Source organism: Pelobates fuscus, chromosome 1 (assembly GCF_036172605.1).
Source record: "Pelobates fuscus isolate aPelFus1 chromosome 1, aPelFus1.pri, whole genome shotgun sequence".
In the NCBI taxonomy this organism is placed as follows: Eukaryota; Metazoa; Chordata; class Amphibia; order Anura; family Pelobatidae; genus Pelobates; species Pelobates fuscus.
The window spans coordinates 408,710,621-408,733,635 of record NC_086317.1 but is presented as its reverse complement, the minus strand read 5'-3'; the positions used below and the strand labels follow the sequence as shown (position 1 = coordinate 408,733,635).

At 41.7% G+C, this 23,015-nt stretch overlaps 1 protein-coding gene across 1 annotated transcript in view; it reads right to left on the bottom strand.

The window, feature by feature from the left end:
* Positions 1-19,667, bottom strand: part of VDR (vitamin D receptor) — a 145,200-nt gene extending 125,533 nt beyond the window's left edge. Inside the window, exon 1 of the mRNA XM_063444793.1 lies at positions 19,497-19,667. The gene's annotated coding sequence lies outside the window, so the exon portion shown is untranslated. The remainder of the gene's footprint in view (positions 1-19,496) is intronic.
* Between the last annotated feature and the right edge of the window lie 3,348 nt (positions 19,668-23,015).

Sequence of the window (23,015 nt, the reverse complement as noted above, 5' to 3'; positions counted from 1 at the left end):
ACATCTAATCCCCGTACCTTGTCTTTTCTTCCTGACTATTTTTATCCCCTTATATCCCTAGGATTATTAAAGGTAGGGACTCCTTTCTCATCACAACTCTCCCAATTAGGGACCTTGTTTGGGTTCCGTTCTATTTATTTTTTTGTTATATCTCACATCTGGCGGTGTTTCAAGACGTTCCTCTGCAAAGCCTGGATCCTAGCATTATCCTCTAAGCAACTTTCAGCACTCCAGATGTTTTGTACTACATTTCCCATAATGCTTCCAAAGCATCAGTGGAGATGTAGTCCACAACATCTGGAGTGCCCAAGGTTGGCTATACATGCAGTAGTGTATAAAACCCCTTACACTACTCCCTATGCCCCCCCCCCCCCCACCCCATTCTCTGCAATGGAACATTCTTCCTCCTTCCAATGCCTTTAAGAGAGTGGTTCTCCATTCACACAATTGTCTGCATACAAGTCAAGGCAACCAGCATAATCATTAACCATGATAGAAATTATAATTTTTCGATTCTCAATAGCAAAAGGTATATACTTTCATTTTAAGAATGAGAGTACGATGACAGAAACACTTTAAAATGTAGCTGGCTTTTACAGTGTCAGGATCGGGACAGGGATCCAACACGCAGAGTACAGACAGTAGAAAGGTACGTATACCGGACCTTAGAATGGCCGGACTAACGTACGGAGATATAGAGAATGGTCAAAGGCAAGCCGAGGTCGAGGGAACGAGAAGACAGGTAAGCGAGGAACAAGCCGAGTCAAAGGGTAACAGAGATAAGCAGGGTAATACAAACAAGCCGGGTCGGAACCAAAGGGATAACTGGAATACAAGAGCGCTGAGTGACTAGACAGGCTAGAACCACGACAGGGCAATGAGCAAATGGGAGAAGCACTGTTAAATACCCTGGCTCAGGAGAGTAGACACGCCTCCGACGAGTCCTGATTAGTTTCCAGACAATTGAGTGACAGGTCGGTCCGGGTTGGCGTCATGACGTCGACTGCTGAGCGTCGTGTTACAAAAGGAAGTGGATCCCTCGCGGCCGGCGTGTAAATGACCGGGAGGACCGCGAGGGACGGAGGAAACAGCCCTTCTGGACGGATAAACTTCTAAGTCTCTACCTCTCTCAGAGGTAGAGACTTCAGGTACCCTGACATACAGAGAATCATAGAATGTGACGGCAGATAAGAACCAGTCGGCCCATCTAGTCTGCCCGATTTTCGAAATACTTTTAATTATTCCCTGGCCTTGTCTTACATCTAGGATAGCCTTATGCTATCCCACACATGCTTATACTCCTTCACAATATCTTTCTGGAGATACGGTCTCCAGTACTGCGTACAATACTCCAAGTGAGGTCTCACCAGTGTTCTGTACAATGGCATGAGAACTTCCCTCTTTCTACTGCTAATGCCTCTCCCTACACAACCAAGCATTCTGCTAGCATTTCCTGCTGCTCTATTACACTGTCTGCCTACCTTTAAGTCATCAGAAATAATCACCCCCAAATCCCTTTCCTCAGATGTTGAGGTTAGAAGGGTATCAAATATTCTATACTCTGCTCTTGGGTTTGCGCCCTTGCACTTATCCACATTGTGTTGCCACAGCTCCGACCATTTTTCTAATTTATCTAAATCATTTGCCCTTTGGCTTATCCCTCCTGGAACATCAACCCTGTTGCAAGTTTTAGTAAACAATTTCAGTTGAAATGCATGTGCCACACTTACATTTATTTACAAAACAAAGACAATGAGATTATAAGGATTGTGAAATCTCAATCACTTCCTGCTCTATACAGATGACAGATTATTATTATTAATTTATTTTCCCCAATCATCTATTTATCTCGGAAAAGGTAAGTTTCCTTTCAACACAGTTTTATGAATGGGGAGTTACTGATTGACTAAGAGCATCAGCTCGCCACTCTCATGCAACCAGCGGTGCCGCTGGCTGACTTTGCAAGTGCCTTCCAGTTTAAAGATTTTGAGAACACAGATGAAAGAGACGGGGAGATTTGGCGCTGGAATACAGACTCCCATAATGATGAGACAGTGCCAAGAACATCCTGGCACCATAGCAACTTTATGTTTATGAAGTTCTTATGGTGATCAAACTGTTTCTTTAAGCTACTTTTAAAGAAAAAAGTAACAAAACAAACAAAAAAATAAATGACATTAAATACAAGGAAATGTTTTTTGTTTCTCAGATTAAACTATGTCTATACCAAAAACAGTTCGGAGATCGCAATGCATAGAGAGATATTACAATTATACAAAATGTCCTTCCCTAACTCCTCCCTCCCAAAAAAAAGAAAAGAAAAAAAAAGCGACTAGATTATTCAGCTTGTAAGTAACTGGCATACTTTATGGCCCATATCATCACCAGCTTTGGGGTTAGCACATTGTAGGGCCAAAAAAAATAAATAAAAAAAAAAATTAAAAAAAAAAATGCTATGGCTTCATAAAGACAACCAGTGGTTTTAAAAGTTTGCTACAATTTGAATAAAGATTGAATACATTTTACAGAATATACGTTTACAGAGCGCTTTGGATATAAATTTATTTATCATCACATTAAAGACGAAGTTTGAGAATAGCATGTAAATTCAAATTAAGAGGTACATATACAACTCATTGCCTGCTACGACAAATCAACAATATCACACACTGTGATGTCATTGTGCAGCATGATAACACCACTCTTTTAAATCAATTACCCCCAATAATCAATAGCATTATCAAGAAAACACAAAAAATAAATAAAAATGGAGGCCTAGAGAAGACACGCTTGCCTTAAGCCAAAGTAGTTTACAGCTTGCACGGAAGAATGAAAACACATTTCAAGGTTTCCCGTTCCAACTCTGCAGTGAGACGAGCCTGAGAAGTATACATTAGCAAGCTAAATATAACACCCCGATCTAAAGATGCACATGTGGCCTATTTATCACAGAACGGAGTCTGGTAGCAAAATGCTGCAAACAGCAATCAGTTTAACCCCTCCAACAGTAAAGAAAAAAAAAAGGGGGCTGCCATATTGTTCAGCAACAGCTTGAAGCAGTGCTGGCATACAAAAGGTTACTTTGCTCCGCTCACAATTTAAATAGCAGGAATATATTAAATCACGGAAAACATCTTGTACTTTACACTACAGCTATTTTCTTTTATCATATTAGTGGTTTTGTTGCTACTTATTTATATGAGATATAACCTTCTGAGTTTTACGCTACTTGAACCCATTGTGATATCTACAGGTTTTTCTTTTTTTAGTAAACTAGCATTGCCATTTTTTTTTTTTTCTAAAACACTTTAAACAAGAAGGTCAAACAGCTCAACATTTCATTGTAAGTACGGAAAAACATCAGCAATTAAAAAGGAACTTTAAAAACAGCTTGATTAAATGCTTTATAAAAAAAAAGAAAAAAAAAAACAGTGTGTGCCTCCTGCCCCCCTCTCCTTTTTTCATCTCCCCGATTACAACTTTTTATTTTTTCGTAACGCGTGGTAGGCACTTGTCCTGAGCGTGCCTGCCTTTAGGCTTTGCAATGAGCTGTAGTACAGCGGACTGAGGAGGATGATTGGGTAGCTGCTGGCCCTTAAATCTGCTCAAAAAGAAGCCTCTAATTAATAGGTCAGTTCTCTGGCATAAATAAGAAATTGTGTCATGGAAGAAGAGGAGCAGATGCTAGATCGTCAGCTATTGTAAACTAAGTTTCGTTACTCCAAAACAAAAATATGCATGTTTTATTTGAGGGAATATCTATTAAACTGTTAAATGATTTGAAACCTAATGCACTTTGGCTTGCTGAAGTGCTTTATGTATGTGGAGTTTGTCCCCCTTTTTCCGACCTATTTTACAAAACGTTCAGATTTCAATAGAAATTGGAAGTTTTACAAATGAACATTGTTATACCACTCTTCCCCCCCTCACATGATGTCACTCAACTCAAGAAGCAGGTAATTGCCCAGAGCACCTGCCCTGCAAAGACTTCTCAATGAGCTGCATTGGGAAACCTTCGATTGTGCAGCCACAGAGTTTGGGCTGTAGAACAAGGGGAGGGCTTGCAAAGGCTTCAGACAAGAAATCTTTTTGCATGGTTTTTGATATAATGATAAAAAAAAAACTTAAAAAAAAAGACTAAATGCATGTTTACATTTGAGATATAGCTACTAAACAGTGATTTTTGTTTGATTTCTTTAGGCAGTGGTGTGTCCCTTTAACAAGTGTGTATCCCCTGCAGGCAACTCTTAATACTTATGGTAACACCTAGAAGAACTTGGAACGTTTGCTGAGGTATTGGATTAACAGTGGATTGAAATAATGCGACTTAACCCTTTAAGGAAGGAGACAATTGTTCAAGTTCGGAACCAAAACAATCTAGAATTTGAGCTATATATTTAACTGTAATTTAGCTCTTTCATATTAAGTGCACTCACACTTATTATAAATCGTTTTGTTCAGGAGAAAGAGCTTTCATTTCACATCAAATATATGAAACATAATTTAAAATGAATAAAAATAAAAAAAGTGAGAAATTAAGAAATGTTATTTTCTTAGTCTGCATGGAAATATATTTGTGATGTCAGAATACTGTTAGCTTTTACTGCATTAAAATACACGTTTTTGTTCAGCAATGTCTCACGAGTACAACAATACCAGATTTACAGGTTTCATGACACCTTGCAAATTAAATTTTCAAAACTTTCTGCCTTTGTTGTCAGGCAGATACCCCAATATATAATCAATCAAATCACATACCACATAATTATGTAAAAATCATACATAAAAATACATGTAGAATCAAATAAAAAAAAAAAAAAAAAAATATATATATATATATATATATATATTAGGGGATCTGTCTGACAACCCAGGAAGTGCAGGTAATCTGTTGGATTCAAGCCAATTGAATCTGTGGTCAGGCAGTCCCTCGATCAGATCCGATGAGGAAGGTAAGTATAAGGGCTGAAGGTAAGGCCTGATCTATGCTGCCCTAATGGCGTTAAAGCCCTCCTTTTGTAGGACAGTATAGCACACCTTAATGTCGGGAAGTGGTTAAATAATCTAGTTCAGTCACAAAACACATGTGGTTGAAGGCAATAGGTCTTCTTTAAATGATCGTGAACATTTAAAGCTACTCCATTTTCTTTCTAGTGGGTTACATGCAAGAAATCTTTGCAAATAAATTAATGAGGTATGCATTATCCTGGCTTTGAAACAGATAGTAACCAAGGGAACAGAGATAGCAACCTGAGTAATTATTACCCATTTTTCTACCCATGTTGTTGGAGTGGGGGACCCAAGCCCATTAGCTCATTCAATTACAATACACAATGCTCCATCACTAAAGAGAAACTGCAGACTAGCATCCCAATGTTGCCCTATGGCGAAGCATTGGGTTGGCTGAGATTATCTACACTGACGATCTCAGCAAAAAAAGGTGAAGTGCTATCGTGGAGATACGCAACACCTTTCAAACCCTCACATGGGAAGGTTCCTAAATAAGTTTCAGGACACTATAGCGTTAAGAATATAAGCTTGTTCAGTACATGGAAACATTTGGTAATCACCAATGATAGCGACAGTCATTTTAACAAATTACTAACGTGTCACTATATGATTGTGGCAAGCATGGACATAATACACAAGATCCAGCGCACTCACTTATCCCCTAAACAGCAACTACAATGTTGACATATTGTATTCGTTTAAAAAAAAAAAAAAAAAAACTAATACAATCTGTCAACATTGTAGTTGCTGTTTAATGGATAAGAGAGTACGCTGGATCTTGTGTATTGTATAAATTGGCCCCTAGCAGCACCCCATTTTTGCATGTTCAGGTGAGTGCAGCCCCCTGGTTTCATATACAAGCATGGAAATAAGTCCTTGATAGAGTCTAAGGCAGCAAAAAAAAATAAAAAAATTAAAGGGACACTTTAGTCACCAGAACTACAGCTTATTGTATTTGTTCATGTGAGTATAATTATTCCCCATCAGGCTTTTTGCAGTAAAAATTGTGTTTTCAGAGAAAAGGTAGTGTTTAGTGATACCTCCACTGGCCAGTACTCGGATAGCTATTAGAGGCACTTCCTAGGTCAGTGTTGCACAGTTTGTAGTACTGCCATTCAGTGTCTCCACCCTCTGCATGGAGACACCATTTTCCTCATAGAGATGAATTCAGTCAATATATCTGTATAGGTAGATGATGATTACCCAGGGCTGTGTTTGGCTTGTGCTGGCTCTACCCCAGATCTGCCTCCTTGACAGTCTCAGTCAATCCAATGCTGAGACTCCTATGGGAAAGCATTGTGATTGGCTTTGCTGAACACTTCTGATGATATCAGCCAAGGTGGCAGATCAGGGGTAGAGCCAGCAGCAACAGACTTGAATAAAGGTAGGTTGTTGCTATGTTTAGGGGGGCAAGAAGGCCGGTGGGCTAGATTGGGTCAGGAATACATGTTTGTGTTCCTGACCCTATAGTGTTCCTTTAAAAAAAATAAAAAACAAGGCACTATCTACATTACAGAGATACAGACTGTACACACAATTCTCCCTTTCAATGCATCTCTGTGGGGAACCAATGCATCTCTACTGTGCACCGTCTGAGGAGTGGCTAGTGGAGGTATCCCTAGGCTATCATGTAAACACAGCATTTTTCTCTGAAAAGACAGTGTTTACTGCAAAAAGCCTGCAGAGAATGATTATACTCACCAGAAAAAAATACATTAAGCTGTAGTTGTTCTGGTGACTATAGTGTCCCTTTAAAATTAACTAGTCATGATAGGATCAATTTAATACTGAATTTGCATAAAAACTTAATCACACTATTTCACCCACCCCTCCCCCCATCTCAGATATTTATCAAATTGGTTGTCACCTTATTACACTAGTTAGTTGATATACACCATCTGTTTTTAGTGTACATTAATATATCCTGAAGGGTGACTTAATGGCACTAGGATTAAAGGACCACTATAGGCACCCAGACCACTTCAGCTCAATGAAGTGGTCTTGGTGCCAGGTCCATCTAGGATTAACCATGCCTGCTGTAAACATAGCAGTTTCACAGAAACTGCTGTTTACATATGGGTTAATCCAGCCTCTAGTGGCTGTCTCATTGACAGCCGCTAGAGGTGCTTCCACGCTTCTCACTGTGATTTTCACAGCGAGAAGACGCCAATTGAGAATGCTTTCCTATGGACTGGCTGAATGCGTGCGCGGTTCTTGCCGCAAAGGTGCTTTCTGCCCCGATGACGTCGGAAGGAGGAGGAGAGTCCCCAGCGCCGAGGGAGCCCGGCGCTGGAGAAAGGTGAGTGTTTAACCCCCTTCCGCCTGGCGGGAGGGAGACCCTGAGGGTGGGGGCACCCTCAGAGCACTATAGTGCCAGGAAAACAAGTTTGTTTTCCTGGCACTATAGTGGTCCTTTCAGCTCTTTTTCAGGTACCAGAGTATACTGTCAGGTCATATTCAACCTGTAACCATACAGCTAAAAACATACAACCAACTAGATAAACCAATTTAACAACTCTTCCCCCCCCCCTTCCAAAAAAAAAAAAAAAAGAATTCACTTTCTTCCCCTATTATTTAAATGCCCTGCCTAATAGACAGGAAATGTAAATTAGTTTAACGCAAGCATTGCAGTGCTCGCAGAGTTCAGAAAAGAAAGTTTTAGATTGCATTGGGCTCATTCATACAGATTTTCTGTCTAGATGCTCGAGCACGTGTACAGAGGTGTTACGAAGTAACAAAGTGGAAATGGAGATGCAACATAGATAATTATGTTCTTACTTACCTCCATTGCTCTTCACAGTAAAAATCTAAATAGCATTTACCAACGAAGAACTGTCACTTCCTGAGAAGTGACATTTAAACTTTAAATAGTAACTGTAGTATTTCTATCTCTGATGTTTTACAATGTATTCATCTCGGTAAACACGAATGATGTACACGATATTGTCAAAGTGCAAGCAGGAGGATAACTTATCAAGGTAATGAGCTAATGAAAACGTTATAATCAGATTTTCCTGTTCCTCACTAAAATCTACCTACGTCGCCCTGAATTTCAATAGTTCCTGTAACACAGTTAATCTTAATGATTTTGAGTCATTGCTGTCTGTAGTGGGGACTTATTTTTGGAAACGGTTTGCCAAAGCTGCCCAAAATATAATAAGAAATGCGGTTTGATATGTATTATATGTCCTAGTATTGCCTACCAAAAGGTTTGTACTATATAAAAACACCAAGCATAGCTCCTTTTATTTACTGGATTAAACCACTACTCCTGCAACATACTTGTTAGATCAGCTTTCAGCAAAACAAAAAATGCATGCTGACAAATGAATAAAAAGTATTTCAACAGATGAATTACTCATAAGGTTACAAAATATAGGGAGGAGTAGAATTGCTGAGAAATAAGCATGAGCGTTTCGTTTTGCAACTGGAAAATATTTAAATTACTAACACTGAAATGCACTAGTACTTAAATGGGACACTATCCTGCCCAAATAAAAAAAACAAATTCACTGTTTAGCAGATTTACCCCAAATAAAATCATGCAGTCATTTAACTATGCATTTTTTTTCATTGGGGTTATATATAGTTTGCAAAAACTGTAGCACTCTTGTCTAAAGCCTTTGCAAGCCCTCCTCTTCTAACCCTGTCCAGACTTTATGTGGCTGTCCAATCATAGACTTCAGAATGCAGCTCAATGAGAAGTATTTGCTGCCTCTTGAGTTTAGCGCCACTGAACTAAGCAACCAGGAAGTAACAGGACCAGTTGTCTGACTGACTACCATAGCGGTGTAACAAGGTTAATTTATCAAAGTGCCAATTTCTATTGTAATCTGCAAGCTGAAGTCCTTTAAAGAAACACTATAGCGTTTGGAATACAAATGTGTATTCCCAACTCAATTTATAGAGTCTTAGTCACTGTTTAGGTGACTGGACCTTCATACAAGGGTATTTTACTTACCTTTCACCCATGTAACGCTGCTCTCATCATAACTGGCCCCACCTCCATAGCGGAGATCATCAATCTTGAGAATCTCAGCCAATACAATTCTTTCCTATAGGCTTGTGATTTAAATTTCCAAGTTTCAACCGGCGATTCTGTGGAAGGACCTCCATTGGCTGTCAGTATGACAGACACTAGAGGCATTTAAACCCTGACATGTAAACATCGCCGTTCCTGCTGTACCCTATGTAGCACCACTGTCCCTTTTTGTATTGCCTGACAGAGGCATAACTTCACTCAAGCTCCACTTCCTCACTCAAGCTCTGTCAGGGCTAGTCTCGAAGTACTCACCTCCTACTGGTGTCTGGTTTTGTAGAACCTCAAAAGCAAGTGTATATGGACTTGTGTAAAACACCTGGAAACCGGATTATAAGCACATGACCAGCAAAAGGCAAGAAAATGCTTCACAATGCATGTGATTTGCGGAACATTAGGCACAAATAGAATAAAGACATGGGTCCATAAATAAAAAAAAAAAGTAATAAAATAATGGTTTGGGGGCAACAGGTGGTATAATTGAAGAGCGGGAATAAGAGAAATGCAAAAGAAATTAAAGAATTAAAACAAAAAGAAAATGACAAAGCAGAGCTGCTTTAAAATCTCCCATTCCTATTTTTTTTTTTTGTTAGTTATTTTGTTGGTGCAGGTCGACGTGCAACTGGGCCACTGATACCTAACAAAATATAGTTCAGCAGATTAAAACCCATGGAAAATAGTTGCTAAAATTGGGATCTACGATGGTCTTTTTGGCAAAAAAGAAGGGATACCAAATATTGGAAGCAAAAATTATCAATGCTGTTATTAAAAGAACTCTCCAGTGTTATAAATAAATATATTTATACTAATGGAGCACTGACGAGTGTATTATGCCTCATCTACCACCATAACCTGCAAAATAAAGCAGTTACTACTTAATCCACGGCTGAAGAATCTTCATTGTAGCTCCTCACCAATCAGAAGCACTAGTTTCAAAGCAAATGCGCGGCAATTGCCACACCGTCCTAACAATCCTCTACAAGAACCATTACCTTTCAATTTGTCCAATAGCACAAAGAGCCAACCCTCCTGCCTCTCTAATAGCAGACAATTATAAAATGTAAAAGAGGGAGCACACTATTCACCCTTAACCCCCTAAGGACAAAACTTCTGGAATAAAAGGGAATCATGACATGTCACACATGTCATGTGTCTTTAAGGGGTTAAAGCACTTCAGCTTTAGGGGTTTAGAGTGTTCTTTTAAGTAGTAAAGACTATGAGTGACATCAATGAAGAGTTAACAAAATACTCTGTAATCACACTATGTGCTCTAAGCACCCAGATTTATGTTGAAAGGTACATTTGTATTTGCAATAATGTATGGGGTATCTGTATTAGAATATTTCCTATGAGAATTGATTTAGGTAAGCGCTATTAAATGTAATTTTGTTCAATCTACCCAAAATTTGCACTATAACAAATGTTTGCTAGATTTTGGATCCACTTACCTATAAAAAAGAGCCCATCAAATATGTTTTTAGGAACCCAGAAGGTGCTATATAGTATTTAGTTTTTGAGACAGACAACTTTATGAAGTTGTGAGGTTTGACTTCTATATATAAAATATATTGTTTTGATGCATGTTAGCCAGTTGATGTGCATATGATCATTAAACAATGTATTCATTTTTTTCTATAGGCAGCTTAAAGGAACACTGGAAGCAATATAACCATTTCATCTTATTGCATTGGTTTTAGCCCCTGAAGTCCTGTGGAACAGTCCTCAAGCAGCTTAACACTTAATAAGCATCCCCGGCCACCCACAGCCCAGATTCTAATGGAGGAATGCATGAGGTAGAGATTACACACTTCCTTCTGTTATACCAATTCATTACAAGCAATGGGACATGTGATTGGCTAAGAGTGACAGCTAACATTTTAGCCTATCAATGTAGCTCGTTGCAGCATGAAGGGGTTGTAGACTCTTTTATAGCATTAAAGGGACACTATAGTCACCAAAGCAACTACAGCTTTTTGACGTTAGTGAATGCACCTTAGAACTAGGAGGAGACCGTTTAAAATTCACTGTCCGGTGGGATTGTCTTAAGTTTACAATCACAGTCCCTGCAGGCTTTTTAAAAGTAAACATGGCCAATAGAGATGCTTCTTGTGTCGGCATTGGACAGTGTGCAGCACTGACGCACTGCATGGAGACGCTGAACTTTCTCAATTGAGATGTCCCACCTCCATGGCTAAGATTATCAGAATTGACAATCTCAGCCAATCCAAAGCTTTCCTATGAGAAGGCATTGTGATTGGCTGAGATCAAGGAGGTGAAGAGGTGGATCAGGGGCCAAACACGAAGAGAAAAATGTGAGTTTTAACCCTTTTACTTTCCTGACAGAGGGAGGGTGAGGGCCTAAATAGGGATATTAGAACTATAGTGTCAGGAATATATGTTTGTGTTCATGGCATTTAACCCCTTAAGGACACAGCTTCAGAAGCTTGTCTTATGCTTAAAGGACCACTATAGGCACCCAGACCACTTCAGCTTAATGAAGTGGTCTGGGTGCCTGGTCCAGCTAGGGTTAACCCTTTTTTTTTTATAAACATAGCCGCTAGAGGCGCTTGCGTGCTTCTCACTGTGAAAATCACAGTGAGAAGACGCCAGCGTCCATAGGAAAGCATTGCTCTTGCCGCATTCAGCCGTAGAGGAGGAGAGGAGGAGGAGAGGAGGAGGAGAGGAGGCGGAGAGGAGGAGGAGAGCTTCCCGCCCGGCGCTGGAGAAAGAGGTAAGTTTAACCCCTTCCTCTCCATCCAGTCCGGCGGGAGGGGGACCCTGAGGGTGGGGGCACCCTCAGGGCACTATAGTGCCAGGAAAACGAGGGTTTTCCTGGCACTATAGTGGTCCTTTAAGGACACAAGACATTTTTGCATTTTTTGTTATTTGTGTTCAAATGCAATTTGCATCTCTGTCATTTATTGCACCAACACATATTAAAGGACCACTATAGTGCCAGGAAAACATACTCGTTTTCCTGGCACTATAGTGCCCTGAGGGTGCCCCCACCCTCAGGGACCCCCTCCCGCCCGGCTCTGGGGAGAGGAAAGGGTTAAAACTTACCTTTATTCCAGCGCCGGGCGGGGAGCTCTCCTCCTCCTCTCTGCCTCCTATCCTCCCTTTCGGCTGGATGCGCATGCGCGGCAAGAGCAGCGCGCGCATTCAGCCGGTCTCATAGGAAAGCATTTACAATTTACAATGCTTTCCTATGGACGCTTGCGTGCTCTCACTGTGATTTTCACAGTGATTATCACGCAAGCGCCTCTAGCGGCTGTCAATGAGACAGCCACTAGAGGATTTAGAGGCTGGCTTAACCCTTATATAAACATAGCAGTTTCTCTGAAACTGCTATGTTTATATAAAAAAGGGTTAAACCTAGCTGGACCAGGCACCCAGACCACTTCATTAAGCTGAAGTGGTCTGGGTGCCTAGAGTGGTCCTTTAAACATTGTTTTTTAGAGGGCAAACAGGGCTTTAATTTGATGTCACATATACATTCTCATTAATTATATTAAAAAAAAAAAAAAAGCGCCCCCCCCCAAAAAAATTACATTACATTTCACAGTTTTGGCAATAATAGTGTGTGCATAATATGTCCAGCTTAGAAAAAGTAATTCAGAATAAATTCATTTATGTGTCTTGAGTTATAGAGTACATCATATGTATAGAATTTCTGCTTATTTTGAAAGTTACAGTTCACAAAATACAAGGACTTAAATAAAATTTAAATTTGCAACAATTTTAGAAGTTGGTATGTTTGTCTTGTAGGTTTAGTAGCCATCACAGAAAAATAAATTGCCACACAAAAGTACACTGCTCAAAAAAATAAAGGGAACACAAAAATAACACACCCTAGATCTGAATGAATTAAATATTCTTCTGAAATACTTTGTTCTTTACATAGTTGAATGTGCTGACAACAAAAATCACACAAAAATTAAAACATGGAAATCAAATGTTTCAACCCATGGAGGTCTGGATTTGGAGTCACACTCAAAATTAAAGTGGAAAAACACACTACAGGCTGATCCAACTTTGATGTAATGTCCTTAAAACAAGTCAAAATGAGGCTCAGTAGTGTGTGGCCTCCATGTGCCTGTATGACCTCCCTACAACGCCTGTGCATGCTCCTGATGAGGTGGCGGATGGTCTCCTGAGGGATCTCCTCCCAGACCTGGATTAAAGCATCTGCCAACTCCTGGACAGTCTGTGGTGCAACGTGACGTTGGTGAATGGAGCCAGACATGATGTCCCAGATGTGCTCAATTGGATTCAGGTCTGGGGAACGGGCGGGCCAATCCATAGCATCAATGCCATCGTCTTGCAGGAACTGCTGACACACTCCAGCCACATGAGGTCTAGCATTGTCTTGCATTAGGAGGAACCCAGGGCCAACTACACCAGCATATGGTCTCACAAGGAGTCTGAGGATCGCATCTTGGTACCTAATGGCAGTCAAGCTACCTCTGGCGAGCACATGGAGGGCTGTGCGGCCCCCCAAAGAAATGCCACCCCACACCATTACTGACCCACTGCCAAAACGTTCATGCTGGAGGATGTTGCAGGCAGCAGAACGTTCTCCACGGCGTCTCCAGACTCTGTCACGTCTGTCACATGTGCTCAGTGTGAACCTGCTTTCATCTGTGAAGAGCACAGGGCGCCAGTGGCGAATTTGCCAATCTTGGTGTTCTCAGGCAAATGCCAAACGTCCTGCACGGTGTTGGTCTGTAAGCACAACCCCCACCTGTGGACGTCGGGCCCTCATACCACCCTCATGGAGTCTGTTTCTGACCGTTTTAGCAGACACATGCACATTTGTGGCCTGCTGGAGGTCATATTGCAGGGCTCTGGCAGTGCTCCTCCTGTTCCTCCTTGCACAAAGCGGTCCTGCTGCTGGGTTGTTGCCTCCTACGGCCTCATCCACGTCTCCTGATGTACTGGCCTGTCTCCTTGTAGCACCTCCATGCTCTGGACACTACGCTGACAGACATAGCAAACCTTCTTGCCACAGTTCGCATTGATGTGCCATCCTGGATGAGCTGCACTACCTGAGCACTACCACTTGTGTGGGTTGTGGACTCCGTCTCATGCTACCACTAGAGTGAAAGCACCGCCAGCATTCAAAAGTGACCAAAACATCAGCCAGGAAGCATAGGAACTGAGAAGTGGTCTGTGGTCACCACCTGCAGAACCACTCCTTTATTGGGGGTGTCTTGCTAATTGCTTATAATTTCTACCTGCTGTCTATCCCATTTGCACAACAGCATGTGAAATTGATTGTCACTCAGTGTTGCTTCCTAAGTGGACAGTTTGATTTCACAGAAGTGTGATGAATTGGAGTTACATTGTGTTGTTTAAGTGTTCCCTTTATTTTTTTGAACAGTGTATATATTTATATAAAGTAGACGTCAAGGAATATTTACCTAAGGTTAGTTTGACACTTTTTACACAGCCATTTCATTGCCAATCTCTGCTAAAATATTGGAGTAAAATTTTGTTTCTCTATTTTGGTATGTACACATATAACAAGGTTTTTGTAATGTTTATTTCGTAAAGCTGGTGTGTGCTATTCCTGCACACAACATATTGTGTTCAGCTACATCTGCTGAGTATAACGATACCCCCATTGTATGCCTTTGGTACTTTTCTGTAAAGCTTCAATGCCGTATAAGAGACAAGGCTATTTCAGTTTCTATAGTTAGAATTTTCATAGATGGATTTGACGGGCCTATGTCTCATTTTAGGGTATTATATTAGTGTGATTGTTCAAATAACCCCACAAAGGGCTTTCATTAGATAAAGTAGACACCCCAGGGTATCTTACATGGTGTATATTGTGCCGTAACTTGTCACCATTTTTTCACCAATTTATGTCAATATATGTGGTGAGGGGGGGATATGGCATTTTTTCATATATGTTGCCTTTTTGCTGAGTATTTCTTACACTTGATATGTACCACTGTCACAAAAATCCCCAAATTATGCTCAGTTACATATTCTGAGTAAAACAATATGCCCAATGTATGACCTAGACACTATTTTGTGAAGTTACAGTGCTGTAAAAGAGACGTGACAAGTTCAGGTTTTTAAGTGTGAATTTTCATGGAGGGTTTTCATGTGTCCGTGTACCACTTTGGAGCACTTGAGCAGGCTACATATTATGACAACACCATAAAGCAAGCATGTCAAACTTGCGGCCCGTGTGCCGCATGGGGCCCACAAGGACCGTCTTTGCGGCCCAGCGAGCCGCGAGTACATGCTGGTGTTATAGCAGGGTAGGCACCTGCTTCCCCCATGTTGCAGGTGACTACTCTGCTAACACTGACCCGGCCGGGAGGAGGGCCAGCGAGGGAGCTCAATGTTCTAGCTCCTCACTGCTCCCTAGCGCACGCTGACTGAAGTGAAGCCGGGCGCCGGAATATGACGTCATATTCCGGCACCCGGCATCCCTAAACCGCGCAAGGTAGCAGTGAGGAGCAGGAAGGATCCCAGGGAGAGGCCCCACATTGGCTCCATTAGGTAAGGAGCAATAATGAAAAGTAAGTGTGTAAATGTGTGAGTCTGTCAGCAAGTATGTGTGTGTCTGTCTGTCAGTCAGTATGTGTGTGTCTGTCAGCAAGTGTGTGTCTGTCAGTGAGTATGTGTATGTGTCAGTGTGACTGTATGTGTGTATGTGTATGTGTGACGGAAAAGTTGACCCTCTAGAGTTAAAAAAATAAAATAAAAAATAAGATGACAGTAAAATGTAGTCCCTGCCAATTGATCACTATAGTCCGTGATCAATTGGCAGGGAAGGGGTTAATTTTATTAAAGCAGGTGAAAGGGTGGATGGGATTTTACTTTAACTTTTTTTTTTTGCAGGGAGAAGGAGATAATCACTGATCCGTCTCCCTGCACTTCACACTGGATGCGGAAGAGCAGGGAGGTGGATCATGATCCAGACGATCTGGGGTTAACTTTAGCGCCTGACGGACCCGGTCCGTCATCCGGCGTTAACTGCTTGCCCAGCATGACGGACCAGGTCCATCATTCATCACGAGGGGGATAAACATTAAAAACAGTTCACCACTAAAAGGGACTTCAGGCACTATAACCACTTCAATGGCATGAATCAGTTACATCGCCTACATTTGTCATTTAAACTAAGCCACATGTCACAACTCTCTCAATAAAATATTTTCTCTAACATGGTCTTGATAGAATTAAAGCACAGTTCCAATGTATAAGTGAAAAGAATACCCCCCTCCCCCCTCCCCCCCCATCCCCCTTCCCCAGCCCTTACCGTTTTTGTTCTGGTTCTATTTATTTTATTCTATTCTATTTTACTGACCACAGAAATATCAGACATGTCATGCTATGAAGTGATCTGTCTAATTCTTAGTGCTTAATGGGGCACTCCAGGCACCAAAACAACTTAATCTAAATTAAGTTGTAATGGTGCCAGGAGGTCCTCAGGCACACTCTTACCTTCAGAGCTTAAACCATTCTCGAACGATTTAACCCCAAAGTTACTTCTAGCGCTGCTGTTGTTAATTTCAGACTCGGGAATCGCGGAGTGCCACCGGGCAGCGGTGGTCAGCTGACACACTCAGCCAATCAGTGACTTCCCATTCTTAAAACTGACTTGGAAAATGTCCATTTCTTTCCAAGCCAGGTTTGTTAATGGGGAGTCACGGTTTCTGAAATGTCAGAAGCCAGATGCCACAAGAAGGGGAGCTGATAGCGACGCTGGAGGCAACGTTTGAGAACGGTTTAACCCCTGAAGGTAAGAATGCGCCAGGACATCCGAGCACTATAAAAACTTAATTTAGTTGAAGTTGTTAATATGACTAAACGGTCACTTTAAGATGTAAATATATAATGATCAGATACAGAAACTGGAGTCTTGCAAATGCTAAAATAAATAAGTCTGATGCTATGGTCATTTTCTCTATTTTATAAAGATATCCATTTTCAAGCTACTGTGGAACTCCTACTCAAATTGGTGTGATTATGAAGCATTTTCATTTTACAGTAAGTGGTTAGGTTTTTATCAATGCCATTACCTGCATAGCAAATTATTCGCATGCCTGCTACTAACCTGCTTCACATTGTTTTATATACAGACAGTATTTGTACATCACAAAAAAAATAAAAAAATAAAAACAAAAAGATTAAAAAAAATTAAAAATAAACAAACTTGTGTGACAAAAGAAACTGGGGGTTGTGTAAAAAAAGATAATATTTTCATTATGCGAAACGTTGAGTCATTGCCATAATGGAACAATATTATATTAATTGCTCACAGCTATGATTAGATATGATGAAAGATATAATATTTTATTTTTGACTCTGAGCGGACTTGGAGTTGAAAATTACTGTATGGCATAATGTTAAAGGAACACTGTAGTGTCAGGAATACAAACATGCATTACTGACACTCTAGTCCTAAAGTGGCATTTTAGGTGATGGCTCCAATCATGCTGAAAAGTACATTTTACTTTTTTTCACACCACGTCGGTCTTGCTAAACTGTCTCTGCCTCCATGGCAGAGATCATCAATCTGATCATCAATCTTAGTCAATCCAATGCTTTTCCATAGGAACGCACTGGAAGGCTATTGCGCATGTGCAGCAAAACGGTGCGCTGTGCCAATAAACATCTCCTCATAGAAATACATTGAATCAAAACATCTCCATGGGGAATACTTGGCACACATTGTAGAGCACTGGACTAGTAAGCTTCTCTAGTGGGTATCGGAGTGACTGTCACTAGGTGTTACTGGGCACCAATGAAAACACTGCATTTTTTCTGAAAAGGCAGCAATTACATTCAAAGTCCTGGAGGGACAGGCTATAAACACCAGAAGCACAACATTAAGCTGTAGTGGTTCTGATGATTATACTGTCCCTTTAAATATCAAAGATCAATACTCAAACTGTTGATGGGATGTTTAGGATTAAAGGAACACTATAGCATTAGGAATACAAATATGTATTCCTAATGCTACAGAGCCCTAGTCACCCCTTCCGCGGCGAGTATATGGTTAATTAACCATTTATTTGCTTACCTTAATCCAGCGCCGGGCTCCCTCCACGCTGGGGACCTCTCCTCCCCCATCGACGCCAGCTCCCGAATGGAGCCGAATGCGCGGCCAGAGGCACGCGCGCGCATTCAAAGCTGCCCATAGGAAAGCATTACTCATTGCTTTCCTATGGGGTTCTTTTTTGACACTGGACTCCGTGAGGACGTCCAGCGTCAAATAAAGTGCGTTTTACTCTGTGTAAATCGCGGAAGCACCTCTAGTGTCTGTCAGGGAGACAACCACTAGAGGCTGCATTAACCCTGCAGTGTAAACATAGCAGTTTCACTGAAACTGCTATATTTTCAGCTGCAGGGTTAAAACTAGGGGGACCTGGCACGCAAACCACTTAATTGAGCTGAAGTGGTCTCGGTGCCTATAGTGGTCCTTTAAATCTCTTGCGTGTGCAATGCTCTACTTATACATTTGGACTAAAATGCTTAATGACTTCTTTTGTTATGGTTGTACAGTTTCATATGTAGTCAGTAAATGAATATTTAACTATGAAATGGGAAACCAATGTCCTGGACAAATATACATATATGAAAAAAAACAGTGTCAAAAAAACCCACACTTAAATGCATAAGATAACACCATGCTATAAAAACTATTTTAGTTGAGGTACACACAAGACCATATTAGCACTTACTGGAATATTTTGATCATGAAATGGAAAAATCATATCTAAGTACACAATCACAAACATTCTATGAATGAAGACACCAAATAACAAGGGGACATAACGAAGTGACAGTCTGCAAATGAGAGATTATCACACATTTACCCGGGATAAGGGATACAATTAACCAAGTTGCTGTACTTAACCCCTATTACACAAAATGGGGGAGAAAGGATATCTTTTGAACCCAAGTAAGCTAAATAAAATATATTTTAAAAAATATAAATATTATTATTATTATTATTATATTTGTAATAATAATAATAATAATAATAATAATAATAAAAAGCTTGCAAGAAAAAAAAAGTTTGAATGACAGATTGAGTTTCCCTGTGGCTAAACTAAATGGTTAAAAACTCAATACGGGCAAATTAAACAGCAGAACTCTTTAGACATGTCTCTTGTCTTATAAACCATGTTAAAAGACAAATTACTAGATTGTGCAAATGTGCTAATAAAAATAATATATATATATATATATCACTGTAATCCCTAGTAGTAGGCAAAGGGGTGTTTAAAAAAATATCTTCCCAACTACATATATCATCATGAAAAAAAGTAAATGAAACAGTTTACTCCTTATCTGATCGAGTCTGCTGGCTGGCTGTCACCTAGAATGCGGTGGTCACCCAGCTCTGGCCAATGATTAAAATGGAACGAAGTGTCAGCTGATACAATGTATCTGTGAGGTCGGGAGTTAAGTTTACCTTGTCAGCTCACACACTGCTCCGAACTGGATCAGCACCCGGCGGCACCACGGACAATGTTCTCTTCCAGGCACTGGGGAAAAACACAGTAGAGGACGTGACAACTTTCCCCGTGTGGTGGGAATGTCCCGGCAGTGGGAGGAGAGGAGGGTGGTAGACGATCTGGGCCGTCCTTCCTGTATTTGTGCCCCATTCACCGGCTGCACAGTCACCCTGAACCTTGGGCGGAGACTTATATTTGGTGTTGCACTTAACCCTTTCGGAGTCACGACACAGCAAGGAGGAGTGAAATATGAGTAACGCAACCTTGTTTTTATAACTTTTTAAAACCCTTAACCCCCTTAGTGCCAGAGACTTACAGAGTGTTATGACAGATGACGTGACAGACGACGTGCTATAACCACCAGGATATCATTGGAATTGTCTACTCTAACCTAATGTACGGGAAAGGTTTACATAGACTAGGAGATCTTGCGAGTTGTGAGAGTGGCAGTCCTTTGCCGAACTGCCATAGATTACCGCTCATAAATCTTTATTTTTCAGAAATGCTGTTTTTAGTTTAGAAGACTCAGGAGACATGTATTAGACTTTGGTTATTTTTTATTTATTTTTTACTTTACATAGACATTCCTATCAAATCTATATATTAAAAAAGAAAATACATAAAAATAGTCTCCCATTAAGAAAATGTCAGGTTTCCAGTTAAATGGTACATAAAAAAAAAAAAAAAAACATAGAATGTCGTATGATGTTCACCAACACATAAATCTGAAAAAATAGCAACGATTTTCATATATTAATATAGAATACAAACAAAACAAACACGCTTGTGAACTATGACTGCTGGTAAGCCACTAGCTGCCCTTTCTCGGAAAAGATCCCAGATTTACATTTGTGAAATTTCAATTTGGTGACAACCTCCTACATTTTCAAGGGAATTGCAATTCCCATATTAAAACACCACAACATCCTGTTTTTGGAACACATTAGTGGTGGTAAAAGAAAATACAATGAAAATCTAAAAAAGCAAACATTTCTGAAACACCGATAAAGTATCGATTTTTAAAAAATATATTTTCATTTGCTCTTAGCTGGCAATACTGCAGAGAGCATTGGCCAGAAGTAGTCAAAGTTTAAAGGACCAATATAGTCACCCAGACCATTTCAGCTCAATGAAGTGGTCTGGGTGCCAGGTCCCCCAGATTTTAACCCTTCAGATGTAAACATAGCAGTTTACATTGCAGCGTTAATCCAGCCTCTAGTGGCTGTCTTCTTGACAGCCGCTAGAGGCGCTCCCGCGACGCTCAATGTGAAAATTGTATTGAGCACGCAGAACGTCCATAGGAAAGCTTTGAAAAATGCTTTCCTATGGGCATTTTTAATGCGCACGTGGCTCTGGCCACGCATGCGCATTCAGCTCCACTCGGGAGCTGACGTCGGAGGGGGAGGAGAGGTCACCAGCACCGAGGGAGCACAGCGCTGGATAAAGGTAAGTGGCTGAAGGGGTTTTAACCCCTTCAGCCCAGCGGGAGGGGGCACCTAAGGAATATATAGTGCCAGGAAAACAAGTTTGTTTTCCTAACACTATAGTGATCCTTTAAGCATTGTGGGAAAGAGGTAATACTGTTAAAAAGACCACTCCACCTATGGACAAGATTATTCTAATGATCCACTCCTTAACCACACAAAGTAGGTAACAGGAAAAAATATAAATTTATGAGCCCCACACGTCATAGGAAAAGAGCAAAGTGATTGGTTGGATCATTGTAGACATCACTGGTCTATTACTTTGTGTTATAAGTTCATTATATAGGCAAAGTATTAGCTGGCCAAATATATTCTTGACAGCCCTGCATTTGGTGAGTTAAAAAAAAAATATTATATATATTTCTTAAAGTAAGTGTATGCAAAGGATGAAGCACTTACTGTTGCAAAACTAAACACCCATTATGCGTTAAATGGACACTATAGTCACCAGAGCAACTACAGCTTAATGGAGCCGTTTTGGTGTCTAGCTTATGCCTGCTCAATTCTAGGACATTTGGGAGTTAAATTCATTTGTTTATCCAGCTTCAGTCACACCTCCCCATGGGCGTAGGAACCGGGGGGGATGGGGGGGACGTATCCCCCCCAGCAAATCATGCGGGGGGGACAGGTAATGGGGAAATCCCCCCCAGCTCCGCCGGCCCCCCTTTTGCTGCAGCCGCCCGAGCGCTCTGCAGAGAGCCTCAGGCGGCTGCAGCTCTGCCCGGGCTGGTGCGTCCATGAGGGCTCACCGCCCGGGCGCAGCCAGAGGAGAGGGGCTGACAGGAGGGAAGCGCTCAGCGCTCCCTCCTGTCACTCCCTCAATGTAGCGTGGCCGAGCGCGGTATAGTCCGCCGGTACAGGGAGCATCTGTCTCCTGTACCCGGCCGGACTAAAAGGAAGTGAACACTGAGTGTGCACTTCCTGTTAGTCCGCCGGATACAGGAAACAAAAGCTCCCTGTACCCGCGGACAGTACACAGCTCGGCCACGCTACAACACAGGTAGGGGAGGGGGGAAGAAAGAAACAGGGAGGGAGGGGGGGGGAGATAAAGAAACAGGGAGGGGGGGAGATAAAGAAACAGGGAGGGGGGGAGATAAAGAAACAGGGAGGGAGGGGAGAGGATAAAGAAGCAGGGAGGGAGGGGGGAGGATAAAGAAGCAGGGAGGGGGGGAAGAAAGAAACAGGGAGGGAGGGGGGTAAAGAAACAGGGAGGGGGATAAAGAAACAGGGAGGGAGGGGGGATAAAGAAACAGGGAGGGAGGGGGGGATAAAGAACAGGGAGGGGGGATAAAGAAACAGGGAGGGGGGGGAGAGGATAAAGAAGCAGGGAGGGGGGGAAGAAAGAAACAGGGAGGGAAGGGGGGTAAAGAAACGGGGGGATAAAGAAACAGGGAGGGAGGGGGGATAAAGAAACAGGGAGGGAGGGGGGATAAAGAAACAGGGAGGGGGGGATAAAGAAACAGGGAGGGGGGGAAAGAAAGAAACAGGGAGGGAGGGGAGAAGAAAGAAACAGGGAGGGAGGGGGGGAAGAAAGAAACAGGGAGGGGGGGAGAAAGAAACAGGGAGGGGGGATAAAGAAACAGGGAAGGAGGGGGAGGATAAAGAAACAGGGAGGGAGGGAGGGAGGGAGGGAGGAGGGATAAAGAAACAGGGAGGGGGGGATAAAGAAACAGGGAGGGAGGGGGGATAAAGAAACAGGGAGGGAGGGGGGATAAAGAAACAGGGAGGGAGGGGGGATAAAGAAACATGGAGGGGGGGGATAAAGAAACAGGGAGGAGGGGGTAAAGAAACAGGGAGGGGGATAAAGAAACAGGGAGGGAGGGGGGATAAAGAAACAGGGAGGGAGGGGGGGAAGAAAGAAACAGGGAGGGGGGATAAAGAAACAGGGAGGGGGGATAAAGAAACAGGGAGGAGGGGGTAAAGAAACAGGGAGGGGGGATAAAGAAACAGGGAGGGAGGGGGGATAAAGAAACAGGGAGGGAGGGGGGAAGA